Here is an 18975-nt window from a genome sequence, read left to right as displayed (position 1 = left end):
CTCCCAAACGAAAGACACTAGAATGAAAATTTTAAAGCCTCCTGTTAGTGCTTCATCTACACGTTATAGCCCTGAATTTTCCAATGCCTATCTCTTTGCAAAAGAGAGATATCGGCAAGGAAAAGCTGCATTGTACTTTTACATTTTTCTCCCAAACGAAAGACACTAGAATGAAAATTTTAAAGCCTCCTTTTAGTGCTTCATCTACACGTAATAGCCCTGAATTTTCCAATGCCTATCTCTTTGCAAAAGAGAGATATCGGCAAGGAAATGCTGTATTGTACCTTTGCATTTTTCTCCCAAACGAAAGACACTAGAATGAAAATTTTAAAGCCTCCTGTTAGTGCTTCATCTACACGTTATAGCCCTGAATTTTCCAATGCCTATCTCTTTGCAAAAGAGAGATATCGGCAAGGAAAAGCTGTATTGTACCTTTGCATATTTCTCCCAAACGAAGGACACTAGAATGAAAATTTTAAAGCCTCCTATTAGTGCTTCATCTACACGTTATAGCCCTGAATTTTCCAATGCCTATCTCTTTGCAAAAGAGAGATATCGGCAAGGAAAAGCTGTATTGTACCTTTGCATTTTTCTCCCAAACGAAGGACACTAGAATGAAAATTGTAAAGCCTCCTGTTAGTGCTTCATCTACACGTTATAGCCCTGAATTTTCAAATGCCTATCTCTTTGCAAAAGAGAGATATCGGCAAGGAAAAGCTGTATTGTACCTTTGCATTTTTCTCCTAAACGAAAGACACTAGAATGAAAATTTTAAAGCCTCCTGTTAGTGCTTCATCTACACGTTATAGCCCTGAATTTTCCAATGCCTATCTCTTTGCAAAAGAGAGATATCGGCAAGGAAAAACTGTATTGTACCTTTGCATTTTTCTCCCAAACGAAGGACACTAGAATGAAAATTTTAAAGCCTCCTATTAGTGCTTCATCTACACGTTATAGCCCTGAATTTTCCAATGCCTATCTCTTTGCAAAAGAGAGATATCGGCAAGGAAAAGCTGCATTGTACTTTTACATTTTTCTCCCAAACGAAAGACACTAGAATGAAAATTTTAAAGCCTCCTTTTAGTGCTTCATCTACACGTAATAGCCCTGAATTTTCCAATGCCTATCTCTTTGCAAAAGAGAGATATCGGCAAGGAAATGCTGTATTGTACCTTTGCATTTTTCTCCCAAACGAGAGACACTAGAATGAAAATTTTAAAGCCTCCTGTTAGTGCTTCATCTACACGTTATAGCCCTGAATTTTCCAATGCCTAGCTCTTTGCAAAAGAGAGATATCGGCAAGGAAAAGCTGTATTGTACCTTTGCATTTTTCTCCCAAACGAAAGACACTAGAATGAAAATTTTAAAGCCTCCTGTTAGTGCTTCATCTACACGTTATAGCCCTGAATTTTCCAATGCCTATCTCTTTGCAAAAGAGAGATATCGGCAAGGAAAAGCTGTATTGTACCTTTGCATTTTTCTCCCAAACGAAGGACACTAGAATGAAAATTTTAAAGCCTCCTATTAGTGCTTCATCTACACGTTATAGCCCTGAATTTTCCAATGCCTATCTCTTTGCAAAAGAGAGATATCGGCAAGGAAAAGCTGTATTGTACCTTTGCATTTTTCTCCCAAACGAAGGACACTAGAATGAAAATTTTAAAGCCTCCTTTTAGTGCTTCATCTACACGTTATAGCCCTGAATTTTCCAATGCCTATCTCTTAGCAAAAGAGAGATATCGGCAAAGAAAAGCTGTATTGTACCTTTGCATTTTTCTCCCAAACGAAAGACACTAGAATGAAAATTTTAAAGCCTCCTGTTAGTGCTTCATATACACGTTATAGCCCTGAATTTTCCAATGCCTATCTCTTTGCAAAAGAGAGATATCGGCAAGGAAAAGCTGCATTGTACTTTTACATTTTTCTCCCAAACGAAAGACACTAGAATGAAAATTTTAAAGCCTCCTGTTAGTGCTTCATCTACACGTTATAGCCCTGAATTTTCCAATGCCTATCTCTTTGCAAAAGAGAGATATCGGCAAGGAAAAGCTGCATTGTACTTTTACATTTTTCTCCCAAACGAAAGACACTAGAATGAAAATTTTAAAGCCTCCTTTTAGTGCTTCATCTACACGTAATAGCCCTGAATTTTCCAATGCCTATCTCTTTGCAAAAGAGAGATATCGGCAAGGAAATGCTGTATTGTACCTTTGCATTTTTCTCCCAAACGAAAGACACTAGAATGAAAATTTTAAAGCCTCCTGTTAGTGCTTCATCTACACGTTATAGCCCTGAATTTTCCAATGCCTAGCTCTTTGCAAAAGAGAGATATTGGCAAGGAAAAGCTGTATTGTACCTTTGCATTTTTCTCCCAAACGAAGGACACTAGAATGAAAATTTTAAAGCCTCCTGTTAGTGCTTCATCTACACGTTATAGCCCTGAATTTTCCAATGCCTATCTCTTTGCAAAAGAGAGATATCGGCAAGGAAAAACTGTATTGTACCTTTGCATTTTTCTCCCGAACGAAAGACACTAGAATGAAAATTTTAAAGCCTCCTGTTAGTGCTTCATCTACACGTTATAGCCCTGAATTTTCCAATGCCTAGCTCTTTGCAAAAGAGAGATATTGGCAAGGAAAAGCTGTATTGTACCTTTGCATTTTTCTCCCAAACGAAAGACACTAGAATGAAAATTTTAAAGTCTACTGTTAGTGCTTCATCTACACGTTATAGCCCTGAATTTTCCAATGCCTATCTCTTTGCAAAAGAAAGATATCGGCAAGGAAAAGCTGTATTGTACCTTTGCATTTTTCTCCCAAACGAAAGACACTAGAATGAAAATTTTAAAGCCTCCTGTTAGTGCTTCATATACACGTTATAGCCCTGAATTTTCCAATGCCTATCTCTTTGCAAAAGAGAGATATCGGCAAGGAAAAGCTGTATTGTACCTTTGCATTTTTCTCCCAAACGAAAGACACTAGAATGAAAATTTTAAAGCCTCCTGTTAGTGCTTCATCTACACGTTATAGCCCTGAATTTTCCAATGCCTAGCTCTTTGCAAAAGAGAGATATCGGCAAGGAAAAGCTGTATTGTACCTTTGCATTTTTCTCCCAAACGAAAGACACTAGAATGAAAATTTTAAAGCCTCCTGTTAGTGCTTCATCTACACGTTATAGCCCTGAATTTTCCAATGCCTATCTCTTTGCAAAAGAGAGATATCGGCAAGGAAAAGCTGTATTGTACCTTTGCATTTTTCTCCCAAACGAAGGACACTAGAATGAAAATTTTATAACCTCCTATTAGTGCTTCATCTACACGTTATAGCCCTGAATTTTCCAATGCCTATCTCTTTGCAAAAGAGAGATATCGGCAAGGAAAAGCTGTATTGTACCTTTGCATTTTTCTCCCAAACGAAGTACACTAGAATGAAAATGTTAAAGCCTCCTGTTAGTGCTTCATCTACACGTTATAGCCCTGCATTTTCCAATGCCTATCTCTTTGCAAAAGAGAGATATCGGCAAGGAAAAGCTGCATTGTACTTTTGCATTTTTCTCCCAAACGAAAGACACTAGAATGAAAATTTTAAAGCCTCCTGTTAGTGCTTCATCTACACGTTATAGCCCTGAATTTTCCAATGCCTATCTCTTTGCAAAAGAGAGATATCGGCAAGGAAAAGCTGTATTGTACCTTTGCATTTTTCTCCCAAACGAAGGACACTAGAATGAAAAATTTAAAGCCTCCTGTTAGTGCTTCATCTACACGTTATAGCCCTGAATTTTCCAATGCCTATCTCTTTGCAAAAGAGAGATATCGGCAAGGAAAAGCTGTATTGTACCTTTGCATTTTTCTCCCAAACGAAAGACACTAGAATGAAAATTTTAAAGCCTACTGTTAGTGCTTCATCTACACGTTATAGCCCTGAATTTTCCAATGCCTAGCTCTTTGCAAAAGAGAGATATCGGCAAGGAAATGCTGTATTGTACCTTTGCATTTTTCTCCCAAACGAAAGTCACTAGAATGAAAATGTTAAAGCCTACTGTTAGTGCTTCATCTACACGTTATAGCCCTGAATTTTCCAATGCCTAGCTCTTTGCAAAAGAGAGATATCGGCAAGGAAAAGCTGCATTGTACCTTTGCATTTTTCTCCCAAACGAAAGACACTAGAATGAAAATTTTAAAGCCTCCTGTTAGTGCTTCATCTACACGTTATAGCCCTGAATTTTCCAATGCCTATCTCTTTGCAAAAGAGAGATATCAGCAAGGAAAAGCTGTATTGTACCTTTGCATTTTTCTCCCAAACGAAGGACACTAGAATGAAAATTTTAAAGCCTCCTATTAGTGCTTCATCTACACGTTATAGCCCTGAATTTTCCAATGCCTATCTCTTTGCAAAAGAGAGATATCGGCAAGGAAAAACTGTATTGTAACTTTGCATTTTTCTCCCAAACGAAAGACACTAAAATGAAAATTTTAAAGCCTCCTGTTAGTGCTTCATCTACACGTTATAGCCCTGAATTTTCCAATGCCTATCTCTTTGCAAAAGAGAGATATCGGCAAGGAAAAGCTGTATTGTACCTTTGCATTTTTCTCCCAAACGAAAGATACTAGAATGAAAATTTTAAATCCTACTGTTAGTGCTTCATCTGCACGTTATAGCCCTGAATTTTCCAATGCCTAGCTCTTTGCAAAAGAGAGATATCGGCAAGGAAAAGCTGTATTGTACCTTTGCATTTTTCTCCCAAACGAAAGACACTAGAATGAAAATTTTAAAGCCTACTGTTAGTGCTTCATCTACACGTTATAGCCCTGAATTTTCCAATGCCTATCTCTTTTCAAAAGAGAGATATCGGCAAGGAAAAGATGTATTGTACCTTTGCATTTTTCTCCCAAACGAAGGATACTAGAATGAAAATGTTAAAGCCTCCTATTAGTGCTTCATCTACACGTTATAGCCCTGAATTTTCCAATGCCTATCTCTTTGCAAAAGAGAGATATCGGCAAGGAAAAGTGTATTGTACTTTTGCATTTTTCTCCCAAACGAAAGACACTAGAATGAAAATTTTAAAGCCTCCTGTTAGTGCTTCATCTACACGTTATAGCCCTGCATTTTCCAATGCCTATCTCTTTGCAAAAGAGAGATATCGGCAAGGAAAAGCTGCATTGAACTTTTGCATTTTTCTCCCAAACGAAAGACACTAGAATGAAAATTTTAAAGCCTCCTGTTAGTGCTTCATCTACACGTTATAGCCCTGAATTTTCCAATGCCTATCTCTTTGCAAAAGAGAGATATCGGCAAGGAAAAGCTGTATTGTGCCTTTGCATTTTTCTCCCAAACGAAAGACACTGGAATGAAAATGTTAAAGCCTACTGTTAGTGCTTCATCTACACGTTATAGCCCTGAATTTTCCAATGCCTAGCTCTTTGCAAAAGAGAGATATCGGCAAGGAAAAGCTGTATTGTACCTTTGCATTTTTCTCCCAAACGAAAGACACTAGAATGAAAATTTTAAAGCCTCCTGTTAGTGCTTCATCTACACGTTATAGCCCTGAATTTTCCAATGCCTATCTCTTTGCAAAAGAGAGATATCGGCAAGGAAAAGCTGTATTGTACCTTTGCATTTTTCTCCCAAACGAAAGACACTAGAATGAAAATTTTAAATCCTACTGTTAGTGCTTCATCTACACGTTATAGCCCTGAATTTTCCAATGCCTAGCTCTTTGCAAAAGAGAGATATCGACAAGGAAAAGCTGTATTGTACCTTTGCATTTTTCTCCCAAACGAAAGACACTAGAATGAAAATTTTAAAGCCTCCTGTTAGTGCTTCATCTACACGTTATAGCCCTGAATTTTCCAATGCCTATCTCTTTGCAAAAGAGAGATATCGGCAAGGAAAAGCTGTATTGTACCTTTGCATTTTTCTCCCAAACGAAGGACACTAGAATGAAAATTTTAAAGCCTCCTGTTAGTGCTTCATCTACACGTAATAGCCCTGAATTTTCCAATGCCTATCTCTTTGCAAAAGAGAGATATCGGCAAGGAAATGCTGTATTGTACCTTTGCATTTTTCTCCCAAACGAAAGACACTAGAATGAAAATTTTAAAGCCTCCTGTTAGTGCTTCATCTACACGTTATAGCCCTGCATTTTCCAATGCCTATCTCTTTGCAAAAGAGAGATATCGGCAAGGAAAAGCTGTATTGTACCTTTGCATTTTTCTCCCAAACGAAAGACACTAGAATGAAAATGTTAAAGCCTACTGTTAGTGCTTCATCTACACGTTATAGCCCTGAATTTTCCAATGCCTATCTCTTTGCAAAAGAGAGATATCGGCAAGGAAAAGCTGTATTGTACCTTTGCATTTTTCTCCCAAACGAAAGACACTAGAATGAAAATTTTAAAGCCTCCTGTTAGTGCTTCATCTACACGTTATAGCCCTGAATTTTCCAATGCCTAGCTCTTTGCAAAAGAGAGATATCGGCAAGGAAAAGCTGTATTGTACCTTTGCATTTTTCTCCCAAACGAAAGACACTAGAATGAAAATTTTAAAGCCTCCTGTTAGTGCTTTATCTACACGTTATAGCCCTGAATTTTCCAATGCCTATCTCTTTGCAAAAGAGAGATATCGGCAAGGAAAAGCTGTATTGTACCTTTGCATTTTTCTCCCAAACGAAGGACACTAGAATGAAAATTTTAAAGCCTCCTATTAGTGCTTCATCTACACGTTATAGCCCTGAATTTTCCAATGCCTATCTCTTTGCAAAAGAGAGATATCGGCAAGGAAAAGCTGTATTGTACCTTTGCATTTTTCTCCCAAACGAAGTACACTAGAATGAAAATTTTAAAGCCTCCTGTTAGTGCTTCATCTACACGTTATAGCCCTGAATTTTCCAATGCCTATCTCTTTGCAAAAGAGAGATATCGGCAAGGAAATGCTGTATTGTACCTTTGCATTTTTCTCCCAAACGAAAGACACTAGAATGAAAATTTTAAAGCCTCCTGTTAGTGCTTCATCTACACGTTATAGCCCTGCATTTTCCAATGCCTATCTCTTTGCAAAAGAGAGATATCGGCAAGGAAAAGCTGCATTGTACTTTTGCATTTTTCTCCCAAACGAAAGACACTAGAATGAAAATTTTAAAGCCTCCTGTTAGTGCTTCATCTACACGTTATAGCCCTGAATTTTCCAATGCCTAGCTCTTTGCAAAAGAGAGATATTGGCAAGGAAAAGCTGTATTGTACCTTTGCATTTTTCTCCCAAACGAAAGACACTAGAATGAAAATTTTAAAGCCTCCTGTTAGTGCTTCATCTACACGATATAGCCCTGAATTTTCCAATGCCTATCTCTTTGCAAAAGAGAGATATCGGCAAGGAAAAGCTGTATTGTACCTTTGCATTTTTCTCCCAAACGAAGGACACTAGAATGAAAATTTTAAAGCCTCCTGTTAGTGCTTCATCTACACGTTATAGCCCTGAATTTTCCAATGCCTATTTCTTTGCAAAAGAGAGATATCGGCAAGGAAAAGCTGTATTGTACCTTTGCATTTTTCTCCCAAACGAAAGACACTAGAATGAAAATTTTAAAGCCTCCTGTTAGTGCTTCATCTACACGTTATAGCCCTGAATTTTCCAATGCCTAGCTCTTTGCAAAAGAGAGATATCGGCAAGGAAAAGATGTATTGTACCTTTGCATTTTTCTCCCAAACGAAAGACACTAGAATGAAAATTTTAAAGCCTCCTGTTAGTGCTTCATCTACACGTTATAGCCCTGAATTTTCCAATGCCTATCTCTTTGCAAAAGAGAGATATCGGCAAGGAAAAGCTATATTGTACCTTTGTTTTTTTCTCCCAAACGAAAGACACTAGAATGAAAATTTTAAAGCCTCCTATTAGTGCTTCATCTACACGTTATAGCCCTGAATTTTCCAATGCCTATCTCTTTGCAAAAGAGAGATATCGGCAAGGAAAAGCTGCATTGTACTTTTGCATTTTTCTCCCAAACGAAAGACACTAGAATGAAAATTTTAAAGCCTCCTGTTAGTGCTTCATCTACACGTTATAGCCCTGAATTTTCCAATGCCTAGCTCTTTGCAAAAGAGAGATATTGGCAAGGAAAAGCTGTATTGTACCTTTGCATTTTTCTCCCAAACGAAAGACACTAGAATGAAAATTTAAAAGCCTCCTGTTAGTGCTTCATGTACGCGGTATAGCCCTGAATTTTCCAATGCCTAGCTCTTTGCAAAAGAGAGATATCGGCAAGGAAAAGCTGTATTGTACCTTTGCATTTTTCTCCCAAACGAAAGACACTAGAATGAAAATTTTAAAGCCTCCTGTTAGTGCTTCATCTACACGTTATAGCCCTGAATTTTCCAATGCCTATCTCTTTGCAAAAGAGAGATATCGGCAAGGAAATGCTGTATTGTACCTTTGCATTTTTCTCCCAAACGAAAGACACTAGAATGAAAATTTTAAAGCCTCCTGTTAGTGCTTCATCTACACGTTATAGCCCTGAATTTTCCAATGCCTATCTCTTTGCAAAAGAGAGATATCGGCAAGGAAATGCTGTATTGTACCTTTGCATTTTTCTCCCAAACGAAAGACACTAGAATGAAAATTTTAAAGCCTCCTGTTAGTGCTTCATCTACACGTTATAGCCCTGCATTTTCCAATGCCTATCTCTTTGCAAAAGAGAGATATCGGCAAGGAAAAGCTGCATTGTACTTTTGCATTTTTCTCCCAAACGAAAGACACTAGAATGAAAATTTTAAAGCCTCCTGTTAGTGCTTCATCTACACGTTATTGCCCTGAATTTTCCAATGCCTAGCTCTTTGCAAAAGAGAGATATTGGCAAGGAAAAGCTGTATTGTACCTTTGCATTTTTCTCCCAAACGAAAGACACTAGAATGAAAATTTTAAAGCCTCCTGTTAGTGCTTCATCTACACGTTATAGCCCTGAATTTTCCAATGCCTATCTCTTTGCAAAAGAGAGATATCGGCAAGGAAAAACTGTATTGTACCTTTGCATTTTTCTCCCAAACGAAAGACACTAGAATGAAAATTTTAAAGCCTCCTGTTAGTGCTTCATCTACACGTTATAGCCCTGAATTTTCCAATGCCTATCTCTTTGCAAAAGAGAGATATCGGCAAGGAAAAGCTGTATTGTACCTTTGCATTTTTCTCCCAAACGAAGGACACTAGAATGAAAATTTTAAAGCCTCCTATTAGTGCTTCATCTACACGTTATAGCCCTGAATTTTCCAATGCCTATCTCTTTGCAAAAGAGAGATATCGGCAAGGAAAAGCTGTATTGTACCTTTGCATTTTTCTCCCAAACGAAGTACACTAGAATGAAAATGTTAAAGCCTCCTGTTAGTGCTTCATCTACACGTTATAGCCCTGAAGTTTCCAATGCCTATCTCTTTGCAAAAGAGAGATATCGGCAAGGAAAAGCTGTATTGTACCTTTGCATTTTTCTCCCAAACGAAAGACACTAGAATGAAAATTTTAAAGCCTCCTGTTAGTGCTTCATCTACACGTTATAGCCCTGAATTTTCCAATGCCTATCTCTTTGCAAAAGAGAGATATCGGCAAGGAAATGCTGTATTGTACCTTTGCATTTTTCTCCCAAACGAAAGACACTAGAATGAAAATTTTAAAGCCTCCTGTTAGTGCTTCATCTACACGTTATAGCCCTGCATTTTCCAATGCCTATCTCTTTGCAAAAGAGAGATATCGGCAAGGAAAAGCTGCATTGTACTTTTGCATTTTTCTCCCAAACGAAAGACACTAGAATGAAAATTTTAAAGCCTCCTGTTAGTGCTTCATCTACACGTTATAGCCCTGAATTTTCCAATGCCTATCTCTTTGCAAAAGAGAGATATCGGCAAGGAAAAGCTGTATTGTACCTTTGCTTTTTTCTCCCAAACGAAAGACACTAGAATGAAAATTTTAAAGCCTCCTATTAGTGCTTCATCTACACGTTATAGCCCTGAATTTTCCAATGCCTATCTCTTTGCAAAAGAGAGATATCGGCAAGGAAAAGCTGCATTGTACTTTTGCATTTTTCTCCCAAACGAAAGACACTAGAATGAAAATTTTAAAGCCTCCTGTTAGTGCTTCATCTACACGTTATAGCCCTGAATTTTCCAATGCCTAGCTCTTTACAAAAGAGAGATATTGGCAAGGAAAAGCTGTATTGTACCTTTGCATTTTTCTCCCAAACGAAAGACACTAGAATGAAAATTTAAAAGCCTCCTGTTAGTGCTTCATCTACACGGTATAGCCCTGAATTTTCCAATGCCTAGCTCTTTGCAAAAGAGAGATATCGGCAAGGAAAAGCTGTATTGTACCTTTGCATTTTTCTCCCAAACGAAAGACACTAGAATGAAAATTTTAAAGCCTCCTGTTAGTGCTTCATCTACACGTTATAGCCCTGAATTTTCCAATGCCTATCTCTTTGCAAAAGAGAGATATCGGCAAGGAAATGCTGTATTGTACCTTTGCATTTTTCTCCCAAACGAAAGACACTAGAATGAAAATTTTAAAGCCTCCTGTTAGTGCTTCATCTACACGTTATAGCCCTGCATTTTCCAATGCCTATCTCTTTGCAAAAGAGAGATATCGGCAAGGAAAAGCTGCATTGTACTTTTGCATTTTTCTCCCAAACGAAAGACACTAGAATGAAAATTTTAAAGCCTCCTGTTAGTGCTTCATCTACACGCTATTGCCCTGAATTTTCCAATGCCTAGCTCTTTGCAAAAGAGAGATATTGGCAAGGAAAAGCTGTATTGTACCTTTGCATTTTTCTCCCAAACGAAAGACACTAGAATGAAAATTTTAAAGCCTCCTGTTAGTGCTTCATCTACACGTTATAGCCCTGAATTTTCCAATGCCTATCTCTTTGCAAAAGAGAGATATCGGCAAGGAAAAACTGTATTGTACCTTTGCATTTTTCTCCCAAACGAAAGACACTAAAATGAAAATTTTAAAGCCTCCTGTTAGTGCTTCATCTACACGTTATAGCCCTGAATTTTCCAATGCCTATCTCTTTGCAAAAGAGAGATATCGGCAAGGAAAAGCTGTATTGTACCTTTGCATTTTTCTCCCAAACGAAGGACACTAGAATGAAAATTTAAAAGCCTCCTGTTAGTGCTTCATCTACACGGTATAGCCCTGAATTTTCCAATGCCTATCTCTTTGCAAAAGAGAGATATCGGCAAGGAAAAGCTGTATTGTACCTTTGCATTTTTCTCCCAAACGAAAGACACTAGAATGAAAATTTTAAAGCCTCCTGTTAGTGCTTCATCTACACGTTATAGCCCTGAATTTTCCAATGCCTAGCTCTTTGCAAAAGAGAGATATTGTGCTTCCTAGCTGTTTTTTATAAAATCACTTAATTAAATCTAACTCTGATTACGTCAGAGAAGGCCAGGTACCCTACACCATAAGAGGGGGTTTGAAATTTTGACTTGTCTACTTAAAGATCACCAAAATCTGATGACAAGGTCAATTACATCCCTGGGTGGGATTGAACCTCCAACCTTTTGGTTAATAGCCCATGTAAGTGCAAGAAATCCTGAAGCACTCACTCATCATGGGAAAGTACCAATGTGTATCTTGATTATTTACTTTTTAAAGTTTTTCTAGGAAACGTTCTAGATGAATGATTATTAGCCTTTGTCAGTATTGACTTTTGCAAGGTGTCTCTGTGGCGCAATCAGTTAGTGTGTAAGGCTATTAACCAAAAGGTTGGTGGTTCAATCCCACCCAGGGACTTAATTGACCTTGTTATCAGATTTTGGTGATCTTTAAGTAGACAAGTCAAAATTTCAAACCCACTGTTATGGTGTAGGGTACCTGGCCTTCTCTGATGTTTAGATTTGATTCAGTGATTTTATAAAAACAGCTAGGAAGCACAATTTAGCAGTGGGTTGCAGAGAAAAAGAAATATGCTGGCAGAAAAATCCAATTGAGTGATTAAACAGCTCTTCATTTTCTGGCTTTATTTTTATACTAACAAATTTGTTCTCTGAAAAGTGTCCACAAAGCCAAGTCTCTGATTAACACCTTTGTAGGGATGGTTTTTCACCTATTACTAAATTAAACTTGCTTCATTGGAAAGGCAGCAAGATGCATCCTCATTTCAATGTCTACTGAAATAAAACAGGTTGACACCAGGAAACATTAACGCCACTGCATCCTTGCTGCTTTCGCATGTGGAAGTCTGTTTAATGTGAAAACAAGGTGATATCTAATTAGCACACAGGTAAGGAATTAAGAAAATCTTTATTTAAGGGTGAAGATGTTTCTCACAAAATCGTTGCCCCAATGCATCATTGAAATTCAAGCTGGAAAGATGATTTTAATATATCACTTGTACATTTTGCATTGCTCTTCTGGTGACAATGTAGTTTGTTTTGTCAATTACCATTTTAATAATCGGGTAAAGAAAATTAATTGGATTTTTGAAAGAAAACAATACTGTCAATATACTATTAAAACAAATTAAAATGGTAAAAGTTATTGTACTTTAAGTAAAAATAAAAGAGCAAAAATATTAATCCCAGTTTTTGATTACTTTAATTAACAAAAAAAAAAGCACATAGCAGAGGATAGTTTCGATCAATCAACCTCTGGGTTATGGGCCCAGCATGCTTCCATTGCACTACTCTGCTGCTCATGGAAGTGTAAGAGATCCTGAAGACTAAATTGATTAAAGGCCTAAAAATACTGGACTATAAGGAAAGACTTACTAGGCTGAATATTTATACACTAGAAAAGAGGTGCCTAAGAGGAGATATTATTAATATCTTCAAATATGTAAAGATACATAACAAAGAGTTATCAGAGGAATTATTTATTAAACGAACACGTGGTCACTCGCTGCGACTGGAGGAAAGTTCAGAACGCAATGGAGGAAAGGTTTCTTCACTGTTAGGGCAATCAGGATGTGGAATTCCCTGCCAGGGAAGGTGGTAATGGCGGACTCTGTAATTGGATTTAAAAAAGGAATGGATACATTTCTGAATGAAAAAGCTATCCAAGGTTATAATACTTAAAATATCAACATGGTTAATCCGGGGGTAACATGAGTTATAGTAGCTAACTAGTCATAAAACATTATTCAGCAAGTATGTAGAATCATCACAACTTAAAACAGGTTGAACACGATGGGCAATTTGCCTCTATTCAACCTCAAAAACTATGTTACTATATTACTATGTTATTGTAGTATACAGAACACCACAATGCAATGAGCAGTGATAGTGAGCACTGATGAGGATACTAGAACTGATCCTCATCAGTGGAAGATGCAGCACTGGACTATTAGTAATGTACTGTAGTATGCTGAGTACCACAATGCAGCACAAGACAATGAGCAGTGATACTGAGCACTGATGAGGATACTACTGAGAACTGACACTGAGCAGGAGAGACACACTACTAGTATTACTGAGCAGCAATAAGTAACCACTGATACTGAGCACTGATATTGAGATTTCCACTGAGAGAACATAGCCACGTCCTCTCCGCTTTCTCTTCAATGCACGAGTAAAAATGGCAGCAACGCGCAGCTCTTTATATGGAATCCGAATCTCGCGAGAATCCGACAGCGGGATGATGACATTTTCCCTTGTTCAGGTTTTCCGAGTCAGGCGGGAACAACCGAGCCTGCCTCGGACCAGTGTAAACAACGTGGAGTTCGTGGGGAATTCGGTTCTCGGAGAACCGAACCCGCTCCTCTCTACCTTATACCCATCAATTTTTTTATTTTCAATCTAAGCCCCTGCAGTTTTCTGTAAGCATCTGCTTCGCTATGATGATCAACAAGTCACAAGGGCAAACACTCAGGGTTTGAGGCGTAGATCTTAGGACCAGCTGCTACAAGCATGGCAGAGGTGTCACTATCACTGGTGACACCCAGAGAGGTGGCGAGGGAGATTGTAATGCAGTGCGCGCAGATAAGCAGCGCAATGGTAAAAAGGAGGCATGGTTTCATAGGTAGGGGCGTGGCCTGGTGGCCTGAATCTACATTTTGTTGCTCCGGGTGTCCCGGGGGCTGCACCCGGGGACTAGTGTGTGAGCGGTGCTGGCTCCTGCACAGTGACAGGGCATGGCCACCCAGCATGACGCCTCCCTTCTTGACCATGCTGTAATTGCAGTCGCACTGCAGTTCAGCGTGATCATAAAAAATGGTGTAGGCTCCTGCTGGTGCAGACTGTATGTGCGCGCAGGAAGCCGCCACCATTTTTGTGATCACAGCGGCTGAATGTGATGTCATACAGCCGCTGTGACCACGCCCCCTGTGTCTCCTCCGTTGCAGACCCCATTTTGAAGCCTTGCCCCCGCACCGCTCCATCCCTGACTTGGAAATGGAGTGTTGCTGACCCACCTCTCCCCCCCTTCCCCGCCCCGATTGACAGGCAGAGGCGATCACATTCTCTGCGGGGTGCCGCAGAAAATGCAGGCACATGCGTATGCTCTTAGCAATTTTTGCAGTTGGATCGCTTATTGCGATTGCAATCCAACCTGAATCAGGCCCTATTACCTATCACAATGCGCTGCGGGCAGTACAAAATTGGGTTAATATAGGAGAAAAACCCCCAGACCTGTGCTCCTTAACTGTACCTGGTGGCTAGTGGAGCGGCTGCCCAGTAATCAGTGTCCACCGCAGTGCGCACACGGCCCACCCCCTACGGCCTCGCTCCCCTTCATCAGCGGCCTCGTGATCCGGAAGGGTGGTGTGTGTGTGACTGACCTTAGGATGAAACCGGAGCCTCCGCTGCAGTGACCCAGCAACCAGGGCACGGGAGTATACAGCGCCGCTGGGAGTGATGAAGCTGCAGTAAAGATGTCTATTAGACTTAGCCTGCTGCAGCCCTTGTAGATTCTCATAAAACAAGTTCTTCTTTTCTTGTCAAAATTAATAGCTAAGAATAGGCTGCCTGAGGCAGGCCCCTGTTAATTGGCCTGCTACTGAAGGCACCAACTACAAACTGAGCTCCCTGTTCATGGAAGCGGGGTTATAGAGGAGAATGCACTGAGCTTCTTGGGAACAGTCAAAAGCTTTGAGCCGGTTGGTGCCTCAGATCAAGATCCTACTCTACACCCCAATGTGAATCCTTGTGGAGTCCAGTGTACCCCACAGAAGAAATTAATGTGTCACACCCATTGGCAGCAACCTTAGAATAGCTGCTGACGGGCACAATTGAGAAAGGAAGGGGGGGGGGGGACATTTGAATCCAGCACATAGATGCAATTCAAATATGTAATTTGTACCTTCCTATTTTAAAATATAATGGATGAACCTCACCCTGTGAGAACAATCTTCATGATCAAGAGATCTAATATGTAAAATAAGTATGAGTTGGGATAGGGCTGGGGAGGGTGGCAGCTCGGGCAGCCCCTCCCCCGTCAAGTTAAGTAGATTCAACTGAGGAAGCACAAGGGAACTCTCGTCTGGGGACAACAACTGCAGGGAGACCACATCTTTTCAGATGAACATGGGAGGGCGGAAGGCTGCCTAATACTGAAGCACCATCAAATATCAAACCATATCCAACAACTAGTACAAGCATTCCTGGGGGAAGGTCTGCAGCAGACGGATTTGCATACGGTGATGTCATCCAAGCAGTGGGCCAAAGTTGGCTGGAACCCTCATCTGCATATAAAAAGAGAAAAGGGGCATGCAGGGCATGGCGGCCTTTTGCAGTGCTTGGATGACCCCTAGTTCGCATTAAACACCCCCACCCTCCTTTGGTGTGGGGCTCATGTTGGCCATGCCCCATCCCCTGAAGCATTCATGCTGATTTCTTGCAGCAGCTGGGCACTGTAACAGCTCCAGAGCTGCTCTGTAAGGCAAGTAAAAGGGTGTGGGCCCTGCAGCACCACCTGTAGTTCGCATTGTGCGTTGGAAGGCACAAAGTAAGCAGACGGGAGGAGAAGTCAGGATAGTACACAAGGGCATCCTTTTCTCTTAGTCCGTAGAGGATGCTGGGGTCACATTAAGAACCATGGGGTATAGACGGGATCCGCAAGAGACATGGGCACTTTAAGACTTTCAAAGGGTGTGAACTGGCTCCTCCCTCTATGCCCCTCCTCCAGACTCCAGTTATAGGAACTGTGCCCAGGGAGACGGACATTTCGAGGAAAGGATTTATTGTTAAACTAAGGTGAGCATCTTACCAGCTCACACCTTAAGCATGCCGCAGAACGTGGCATTCAACAGAACACAAGCCAACGGCATGAACAATTGCAGCAAAAAGCTGACCAGAACCGTAACACAACATGTGTATAACCACAAGTAATAACTGCAGACACAGTATGGACTGGGACGGGTGCCCAGCATCCTCTACGTACTAAGAGAAAAGGATTTACCGGTAGGTATTAAAATCCTATTTTCTCATCCGACCTAGAGGATGCTGGGGTCACATTAAGAACCATGGGGTTATACCAAAGCTCTTGAACGGGTGGGAGAGTGCGTACGACTCTGCAGCACCGAATGACCCAACTTGAGGTTATCATCAGCCAAGGTATCAAACTTGTAAAACTTAGCAAAAGTGTTTACTAAATAGCTGCTCGGCAAAGTTGCAATGCCGAGACTCCCCGACCAGCTGCCCAGGATGAACCCACCTTTCTAGTAGAATGGGTCTTCACCTAATTCAGTAACGGCAATCCTGCCGTGGAATGAGCATGCTGAATCTTACCACAGATCCAGCGCATAATGGTCTGCATGGAAGCAGGACACCCAATCATGTTGGGAGCATACAGGACAAACAGAGCCTCTGTTTTCCTAATCTGAACCGTTCTGGTGACATAAATTTTCAAAGTTCTGACCACAGCCAGAGACTTTGACTCAACGAAGGTGTCAGTGGCCAAAGGCACCATGTGGAAAGATGAACCACCTTCGGCAGAAATTGTTGACGTGTCCTCAATTCTGCTCTATCTTCATGAAAGATCAAATAAAGGCTCTTGTGATACTGCATGGTTTGTACTGTTTTCCATGTGCTCCCAGATCTTTCAAGCAAGTAGCATGGTCAAGAAAGTTCTGTTTGAAAAGAAACAAACATTTACTGTCATTGTTATGCAAATAAACTTACATTAAAGCTAACAAGAAAGCACACTCGTTCTGTCTTTAAACTGATAAAAGAAACCCCAATAATATGGGGCATGCAAAAATTGAGATAAAACTCAGTTTTGCTCCTCTCCACGGAAATCTTTAATAAAAGGCGAAATATTTGTTAGTTCTGAAGAGAAACCAGAGCATGACCAAGATTCCACCTGTCGCCTGAGTGCCATGCCAGCAGTTCTCATTCAGCTCAAAGTGAGCACCCAATTTGAATGAAAGAAAGCAGATTTCTCACCAGGCTTCCCCTTGCTATAAACATGGTTTGTACTCTTTTCCATGTGCTCCCAGATCTTTCAAACAATTAGTGTGGTCAAGAAAGTTCTGTTTGAAAAGAAACAAACATTTACTGTCATTTCTATGCAAATGAGCTTACATTAAAGCACACTCGTTCTATCTTTAAACCAATAAAATAAAACCCCAATAAGATGGGGCATGCAAAAATTGAGATAAAACTCAGTTTTGCTCCTCTCCACGGAAATCTTTAGTAAAAGGCGAAAGATTTGTTCGTTCTGAAGAGAAACCACAGCATGACCAAGATTCTACCTGTCGCCTGAGTGCCATGCCAGCAGTCCTCATTCAGCTCAAAGTGAGCACCCAATTTGAAAGAAAGAAAGCAGATTTCTCACCAAGCTTCCCCTTGCTATAAACATGGTTTGTACTCTTTTCCATGTGCTCCCAGATCTTTCAAGCAATTAGTATAGTCAAGAAAGTTCTGTTTGAAAAGAAACAAACATTTACTGTCATTTCTACGCAAATGAGCTTACATTAAAGCACACTCGTTCTATCTTTAAACTGATAAAAGAAACCCCAATAAGACGGGGCATGCAAAAATTGAGATAAAACTCAGTTTTGCTCCTCTCCATGGAAATCTTTAGTAAAAGGCGAAAGATTTGTTCGTTCTGAAGAGAAACCAGAGCATGACCAAGATTCCACCTGTCGCCTGAGTGCCGTGCCAGCAGTCCTCATTCAGCTCAAAGTGAGCACCCAATTTGAAAGAAAGAAAGCAGATTTCTCACCAGGCTTCCCCTTGCTATAAGCATGGTTTGTACTCTTTTCCATGTGCTCCCAGATCTTTCAAGCAATTAGTATGGTCAAGAAAGTTCTGCTTGAAAAGAAACAGACATTTATTGTCATTGTTATGCAAATAAACTTACATTAAAGCTAACAAGAAAGCACACTCGTTCTGTCTTTAATCCGATAAAAGAAACCCCAATAATATGGGGCATGCAAAAATTGAGATAAAACTCAGTTTTGCTCCTCTCCACGGAAATCTTTAGTAAAAGGCGAAAGATTTGTTCGTTCTGAAGAGAAACCAGAGCATGACCAAGATTCCACCTGTCGCCTGAGTGCCGTGCCAGCAGTCCTTATTCAGATCAAAGTGAGCGCCCAATTTGAAAGAAAGCAGATTTCTCACCTGTCTTCTCCTTGCTATAAGCATGGTTTGTACTGTATTCCATGTGCTCCCAGATCTTTCAAGCAAGTAGCATGGTCAAGAAAGTTCTGTTTGAAAAGAAACAAACATTTACTGTCATTTCTATGCAAATGAGCTTACATTAAAGCACACTCATTCTATCTTTAAACCGATAAAAGAAACCCCAAAAAGATGGGGCATGCAAAAATTGAGATAAAACTCGGTTTTGCTCCTCTCCACGGAAATCTTTAGTAAAAGGCGAAAGATTTGTTCGTTCTGAAGAGAAACCAGAGCATGACCAAGATTTTTATCTGAAAATATGTGTTCTCCCTGCAGTTGTTGTCCCCAGATGAGAGTTCCCTTGTGCTGCCTCAGTTGAATCTCCTTTACTTGACAGGGGGATGCTCGAGCAGCGACCCTCCCCAGCTCTAGCCCAAC

General features: G+C 40.1%; 5 non-coding genes across 5 annotated transcripts; all 5 read right to left on the bottom strand.

Moving 5' to 3' along the window:
- Window positions 1-17148: 17148 nt before the first annotated feature.
- Window positions 17149-17264, bottom strand: LOC135036218 (U5 spliceosomal RNA). The gene has a single exon (XR_010231025.1). It is a non-coding gene; the product is annotated as a U5 spliceosomal RNA (small nuclear RNA).
- Window positions 17265-17539: 275 nt separating this feature from the next.
- LOC135036211 (U5 spliceosomal RNA) lies at window positions 17540-17655 on the bottom strand. The gene has a single exon (XR_010231018.1). It is a non-coding gene; the product is annotated as a U5 spliceosomal RNA (small nuclear RNA).
- Window positions 17656-17929: 274 nt separating this feature from the next.
- Window positions 17930-18045, bottom strand: LOC135036213 (U5 spliceosomal RNA). The gene has a single exon (XR_010231021.1). It is a non-coding gene; the product is annotated as a U5 spliceosomal RNA (small nuclear RNA).
- A 286-nt stretch (window positions 18046-18331) lies between these two features.
- On the bottom strand, window positions 18332-18447 carry LOC135036206 (U5 spliceosomal RNA). The gene has a single exon (XR_010231012.1). It is a non-coding gene; the product is annotated as a U5 spliceosomal RNA (small nuclear RNA).
- Window positions 18448-18717: 270 nt separating this feature from the next.
- Window positions 18718-18833, bottom strand: LOC135036208 (U5 spliceosomal RNA). Its single transcript, XR_010231015.1, has one exon. It is a non-coding gene; the product is annotated as a U5 spliceosomal RNA (small nuclear RNA).
- Between the last annotated feature and the right edge of the window lie 142 nt (window positions 18834-18975).

The sequence above is a fragment of the Pseudophryne corroboree genome, unplaced genomic scaffold, assembly GCF_028390025.1.
Source record: "Pseudophryne corroboree isolate aPseCor3 unplaced genomic scaffold, aPseCor3.hap2 scaffold_630, whole genome shotgun sequence".
NCBI lineage: Eukaryota > Metazoa > Chordata > Amphibia > Anura > Myobatrachidae > Pseudophryne > Pseudophryne corroboree.
The sequence above is the reverse complement of the archived record's forward strand: the minus strand, read 5'-3'. Positions and strand labels throughout refer to the sequence as shown.